Genomic DNA, 7,677 nt, shown 5'->3' on the forward strand with positions numbered 1-7,677 from the left:
CAGCAATATTCCAGCTATATGGCGGCGGTCTGTAAATAATCGAGTCTGGACCAGACAATCCAGTGATCAACAGCATGAGCATCGATCTGCGCAATTGGGAACCGATGACATGTGTCAACCAAGTCAGCGAAACTGACCACCCGATCCCGTTAGTCGCCTCTTACGACAAGATAGTCGCCTTTTTATGGCAAGCACATGGGTTGCTGAAGACCTATTCTACCCCGGATCTTCACGGGTCTCTGATGATAGAAATTGTCTTAGCTATATGTAAAAGCCTGGAGTTGTTCTGTAGCCATTGATCTATGCAATATGATTTCCATGTGAAATGTTAAGTGGCCATAATATAGGTACAGCATAGATAGAGCATAAATGTAGTATTGATATAGCATAGGTGCAGAGATATGGTATAGGTGCAGAGATATGGCATAGGTGGAGAGTTAAAAAACTTGATGTAGATACAGTGTTTGCTATAGCTTAGGTGCAGGATTTAAAAAATGTAACTGATGTATTTTTTTTATCTGGAATGGATGCTGTATATGATATAACATAGGTGCAGTATCCGATATAACATAGGTGCAGTATCCGATATAACATAAGTGCAGTATCTGATATAACATAGGTGCAGTATCCAATATAACATAAGTGCAGTATCTGATATAACATAGGTGCAGTATCTGATATAACATAGGTGCAGTATCTGATATAACATAAGTGCAGTATCCGATATAACATAGGTGCAGTATCCGATATAACATAGGTGCAGTATCTTATATAACATAGATCTATCTGATATAACATAAGTGCAGTATCTGATATAACATAAGTGCAGTATCTGATATAATATAGGTGCAGTATCCAATATAACATAGGTGCAGTATCCAATATAACATAGATCTATCTGATATAACATAGATGCAGTATCTAATATAACATGGATGCTGTATCTGATATAACATAAGTGCAGTATCTGATATAACATAGGTGCAGTATCCGATATAACATAAGTGCAGTATCTGATATAATATAAGTGCATTATCTGATATAACATAGATCTATCTGATATAACATAGGTGCAGTATCCAATATAACAAGTGCAGTATCCGATATAATGTAAGTGCAGTATCTGATATAACATAAGTGCAGTATCTGATATAACATAGGTGCAGTATCCGATATAACATAGATCTATCTGATATAACAGATGCAGTATCTAATATAACATAGATGCAGTATCTGATATAACATAGGTGTGGTATCCATATAACAGAGGCAGTATATGATATAACATAGATGCACTATCTGATATAACAGATGCAGTATCAATATAACAGAGGCGGTATATGATATAACAGATGCAGTATCCATATAACAGATGCAGTATCCATATAACAGATTTATCTGATATAACATAGATGCAGTATCTGATATAAGATAGGTGCAGTATATGATATAACATAGATGCAGTATCCATATAACAGAGGCAGTATGATCTAACATAGATGCAGTATCCATATAACAGATTTATCTGATATAACATAGATGCAGTATCTGATATAAGATAGATGCAGTATCCATATAACAGATGCAGTATGATATAACAGATGCAGTATCCATATAACAGATGCAGTATGATATAACATGCAGTATCCATATAACAGATCTATCTGATATAACAGACGCAGTATCTAATATAAGATAGATGCAGTATATGATATAACATAGATGCAGTATCCATATAACAGGCAGTATGATATAACAGATGCAGTATCCATATAACAGATCTATCTGATATAACATAGATGCAGTATCTGATATAACATAGATGCAGTATCCATATAACAGAGGCAGTATATGATATAACAGATGCAGTATCCATATAACACAGATGAAGTATTTGATATAGCATAGATACAACAGTATATTTTACAGCATAAGTAGAGTATTTGAGACAGCAAAGATCTAGTATTGAATCGCATGAACATAGTAATGCATTCATGCAGTGTTTGGTCCAGATGCAGTATTTGATACAGGAGTGATGCAGTATTGTTATAGCATAGATGATGGGCCATTATTCCAATATTCAGTCAAGATGCTGTGTATATTAGAGCATTGATGCAATATATGGAATAAAGACATGATCAACACAGCATAAATCTGTTCAACACACAGCAGGGATCAAATTTGTGTAGCATAGATTTTATGTTAAAATCATAGGTTTAATATAGGATATAAGTCTTGCATGAATGTTGAATATATATGTATATAGGTTGTACAAAATATTATATTTAAGCCTGGTTCGAGAATATCTGAGTTCTGATGCATTGTGGGTTCAGCAGTATAGCAGGGTAATTATGTATACGAGGGATGCTATAATGAGGCAACCAGTACTGTACTACTTGCAAGGTTCCAGTTTCAATACTTTGTTATGCAAGGGCTTTATTGTGATACAAATTCATAATTGTAGAATTAGGATGAAATAGATAAATATGAAGACCAGTTTAAATGTCCAACAGAGAAGTCAATACATACATTATGTTAAAGTCAGGTATCTGTATATACATCAAGTGAATACTCTCTACGACACATGGTTTGTTATCATACTCTATGTCTATGGCATGCGGAGTGTTGAATGTAGAATAAAGAAACATTTTGATGGACACCAGATTGTGTGTTTGATAACTATACTGTACCATGTTCAATTTAGCACCTTGCTTTAATTTAGCACAAATCAGCTTGGATGTATTTACCGACATCCAAATTGAAGTGTCCCTCTGACTGAGACCCCAATACCACTTTCTACATCTGTACATCTAACTGTTATCATGGGTTATGCCCACTTCAGGATAAAGATACAAAATTATATATAATTATCTCAGATTCTCAATAAGCTGGCAGATTTGTATGTATATATATAGGGAGGTGGTGAGGACCAGCAATTAGATGATAACTGTGTTCAGAATAACACAATTCAGCTGTATTCAATACATAAAATCTTGATGAAATGTTTTGAGACTTATGCTTATCTCCCTTTATTCAGGGTCATTTGTGTATTTATTTAATCTATGGGAAGTTGTTCATACAAGAGGCAACAGGCTTGTCTTATTGCTGCTTATTTTGGTGTGCTTGTGCTATATTTGGCCATGTGCTTGTTATAGGTTTGTAGAGTAGAAAACGGTTTTATCGTGTGATGCAGAATATTTGAAAGTGCTGGCACATGTGTTCGTTTGTGCCTCAGGTGGCTCACCTAAATACCATGCACAGTTCAAATGGGCATTATTTGATTGTCATAGTTTGGTATGACACATGGAATCAAACCACAGAGGATGCGAGCTCTGGACACACACCCCTAACCACTACACCATCTACGTGATAAACTTGATAGATTGTCTTTGTTGATTCTTATCAAATAACATGTTTATCTCGTGTGATATAAAAACATGTGCTAATTGTGTCATGTAACAATAACATTTTTGTATTACTGACATTTTCAGTTAGTTTTCTTAATTTTCTTCTTTGAAATGACAATGGGTAATTCAGAAAAGAACAAAACCCTGAAATGTTTAATAACAGATTATGTGCCTCTCATATATGATTAGAATATCTGTTAGAACATGAATTTCATAGAACATCCTTCATGATCATTTTACTTCTGTGTTTATTTAGTTGATTTACATATTTAAAAACGAAAATGTATAGTCCATGGTAAAAACATCTGTGCTTGTAGGTTTTTGCCAAAGTGGTCAAGACCTGTATCACCTGTCTAGTCTGTCTCACAGTGCCTGAACCACATTATTTTCCCTACTGCCTAGCCCTGCAATGCTAACACCCTAAATGAATCAAGTCTAGATTTCCTAGTTAATCTCCCATTGTACTGGGGCTCCTTTTCCATATAAATTGGTTTATTTGCTGCTATCAAAATTATATATATTCAGAGACTAAGCATTAGTCTACACTTTTGCTTTCATCCTACATTAATCAGACAAAAAGTAAAATTGTTTGAAAAATTATCTATAGTCATGTAAAAAAATGAGTGATTAGAGTAACATTTATATTGATGTATGCCAACTTGCACACATCCTAGATAACTCCAAGTTATCAAGGATGACTTGCATAATGAAACCTTTTTATTCTTCTCTGATCTCTGGACATGTCTTGTTACATGTTCAACTTCAACTTATTTTTATCATGGTAACAAAGATATTATACAATAAGATTTGGGGGAAATTGTTTTTTTCTGTTGATCTTAATTAATTTTTAACATGAAACAAATACTCTTGTGCTTTGTGATCAAAACTGTTTTCTGAGATTGTTTAAGGATTCACTTTTTAAGGGTCCTTTTAAAATCAAACTTAGAGAATAGTCTCATGATAAGAAGGGTAATAGTGCTAAGGCCAGACCAATATTATTTCATGTTTTACATATTTTTGTCCTCATAAAACCTACAGGCAGGAGGGAAATAAATAAAAATCACAGTCAAAGTAATATTACATTTAAATACTAAAAGTGTTTACTTTTGGCAATTTATGAAGTGTATATGGGTCAAAAAACGATCCAACATTTTTGGGGGGTAAGTTTACATTTTTGGCCAATAAAAACATTAGGATTCTATTTTTTGAGTGGGGAATTTTTTATATATATATATTATTATTCTTGAAAAAATACGACCGACAGATCCGTAAAACAAGAAATAAAATTGGTCTGGCCTAAAGAAAGTTTGTGAGATATATTTTGAGTTTGATCTTTTCTCATATATGCCATTGTGATTTGTTTACTTGGTGCCTTGTTTCTGAGGAATGATTTGTGAGGAATATCCATATATGAAATGTTCCAGTATTTCTCTCAGGAATGCCATGCTTGGGGTACATGTTGAAAGAGCTTGTCCTCCTGTTCATTTTATCAAGCATACATGTGTAAGTCTTGCCACTGGATTCATGCAAGGGTCAATTTCGCTCTACACAGGTAGCAGCAAAGCAGGTAAAATATTGTTACTGAAGCAACTATCTAGTGTAAGTGTGCAGAGATCATGTTCCATCACAAGAGAATGTCATCACTTTTTTGTCGTACATAGAAACCTTATGGTTATGATTTACTAAATGACCAAATGTTGTCTTTTTTTCACTAACACAATTGACATTTGCTACGACATTTTCTCGACCACCAATTTCCCCAATTGCAATGAAACTCATATTAAGACAGTTTATTTATAGCTAGTATGTTTGTTGTTTACGCCTCACTCAGCAATATTCCAGCTATATGGCGGCCGCCTGTAAATAACCGAGCCAGGGCCAGACAATCCAGTGATCAACAGCATGAGCATCGATCTACAAGGATGTGAGACTGGGATTAGGACTGTATCATACTTTGCTGCCAATCTCCCCTGCCACATTCTGTGTAATATTGTTTTATGCTGTCACCATACACGAATGAAACATTTTGAGTGTCACCTTTTTGTTGATGTATGCTCATACTATTGACCACTGGTTTACCTTCTCCAGAACAGAACCTACACTAGTGTTGTGACAGACTATGATCATAAGATGGGATAAGTGCAAGGAATGTTTCAGTGTGTGTTCTTTCATGTGTAGAATTTTAGTATGGTGAGATTTTGAACAAAGAGTGTTTGTAAAGTTTTTAATTTTATATTTAAAATGTTGTTCATGCTTAATATGTCAAATTCCCTGCAGATTCAGCATTCATTTCAGGATAGTCCAGATCAGGTTTTTGTTTTGTTTTTACAGCAATTTTTGCATTGCAACTCTTTCTTTTTTTAACAGTATCAATTTTATGATTATCCTTTTTTGATTATAAAGCAAAATTACACTTTAAGAGTTTGAGGGGGCACTTAAACACAGTTTTGACTTTTTGATAATGCATGCAGATCTTCAAATGGTGGGACTGTTTTGTGACTGAAGGGAATCTATGCTGTCTCTCACAATCTGCCTTAACTTGACATCAAACCTTGTCACAGGTACAAACATTACTCTATCTTAACCATTGTCTGGGGGCATAGTGCCAATTTCTCCTGCAGAGCTACAACTCTGTGACATGCAATAAATCAATAATGATGTGACAACTCCACTTTACCCTGATCATTATCCCCCACCACGAGGTGTGAGGGGGATATTGGTTTGAGCTCCGTCCCTCCATCCATCCGAGATGATGAGGGCGGATTTGTTAAAAAAAATGTTATAGATAGGGAAACCAAATTTGGGATGTGTTTTGGGCTTTCTTTTCTGTTTGTTAGGGGCAGTTGGGTAGCCTAGTGGTTAAAGGGTTGGCTCGTCAAATCACACCGAAGACCTGGGTTCAATTCCCCACATGGGTACAATGTGTGAAACCCATTTCTTGTGTACCCCGATGTGATATTGCTGGAAAATTGATAAAGCCAGCGTAAAACCATACTCACTCACTCACACACTCACTGTTTTCTGTTAGAGGAAGAAGCTATGATATTTACGTTTTTAGGATATATGGACACTTAGGGTGTGCGGCAAATAATATGTTTTGGGAGTAAAGCCTTGACACTGAATCATTCCAGTGTTTTCCATAAGCCAACATGCACCTTATTCCAGAGATTTGATGCCTTGATGGTAGACACTGCACAATTCATGTTCTGAACAACCTTCAGTTGGTTTGGAACATGTCTGTCAACTGCTATGATCTCATGTACATAAATGTGTGTACTACCTGTGTATCATGACCTCGCATCACTGTATATCAGTAACATATATCACTGTATATCAGTAACTTATATCACTGTATATCAGTAACTTATATCACAATAAATCAGAAGAGAATGATGGATGCTGCATGTGTGAAAACGCATACCTTCGGAGTACTGACGTCAACGTCTTTGTATACTATTAGTTCAAAATTGTACATGTGACATTTTTCCTATGCAGACTCAACTGTTTATGAAGGGTTCATTTTCAATGTAATGTCAATAAATGGTTATTTTTGTAGAATGTACTTTTTTGTTATTTATTACTTGTTCTTTTAACACATGGGTTCTGTCAGCAATGTTCCAGCTATATGACAGCGGTCTCTAAATAATCGAGTCTGAACCAGACAATCCAGTGATTAGCATCATGAGCATCAATCTACCCAATGGGGATATGAAGACATGTGTCAACCAAGTCAGTGAGACTGACAACCCTTACCTCTTACAAGCATGGGCTGCTGACGACCAATTTTAACCCAGATTTTCGTAGGTCCAGTTTCCAGGAAATACTAGTTATATCCTATTTTTCCCTCATATCATATTTGATTGGTCAAGGGCACGTAATATGCCATGGCTTGAACCAGGGGAAGGGGTTATCTGGTCCAGAATCGATCAAACCCCCACCAAAGAGGTTGAATATTTCAGAGTGCAGAGGTACACAATAAACAAAAAAAAACGAAACGTTTTGCTCCAAATCCTACATTTATAAAAATCACAATCAATGTAGGAAGTATTAAATAGCCATTTCAGTATGGTCCGGTTGCACTAGCAAAAAAGTGAAGTGTGGTTACGGGCGGACATCGTTCCGACCTTTCTCTTACAGTAGGAACAAGCCCTACTATATAGTGGAGAGTGATCATAACGTATACCCTGGAGATTATCGAGGACGGAACAAGCCCAGAACTTTATTTATGTCAATCTAACATTGATATCTCCTTGATCAAGGGATCACAAAT

General features: G+C 35.5%; 1 long non-coding RNA gene across 3 annotated transcripts; it reads left to right on the forward strand.

Annotated features, from left to right (window-relative positions):
• The first annotated feature begins 242 nt into the window (after positions 1 to 242).
• Positions 243 to 2,201, forward strand: LOC124272445. Of its 3 annotated transcripts, XR_006897333.1 has the most exons (4): positions 243 to 846; positions 913 to 981; positions 1,268 to 1,435; positions 1,540 to 2,201. It is a non-coding gene; the product is annotated as an uncharacterized LOC124272445 (long non-coding RNA). The 3 variants fall into 3 exon arrangements; XR_006897331.1 differs by having other exon boundaries at positions 1,268 to 2,201; XR_006897332.1 differs by lacking the exon at positions 913 to 981 and having other exon boundaries at positions 243 to 800; positions 1,268 to 2,201.
• The last annotated feature ends 5,476 nt before the right edge of the window (positions 2,202 to 7,677 follow it).

This window comes from Haliotis rubra, unplaced genomic scaffold (assembly GCF_003918875.1).
Source record: "Haliotis rubra isolate DU_JTF1 unplaced genomic scaffold, ASM391887v1 Scf17, whole genome shotgun sequence".
In the NCBI taxonomy this organism is placed as follows: Eukaryota; Metazoa; Mollusca; class Gastropoda; order Lepetellida; family Haliotidae; genus Haliotis; species Haliotis rubra.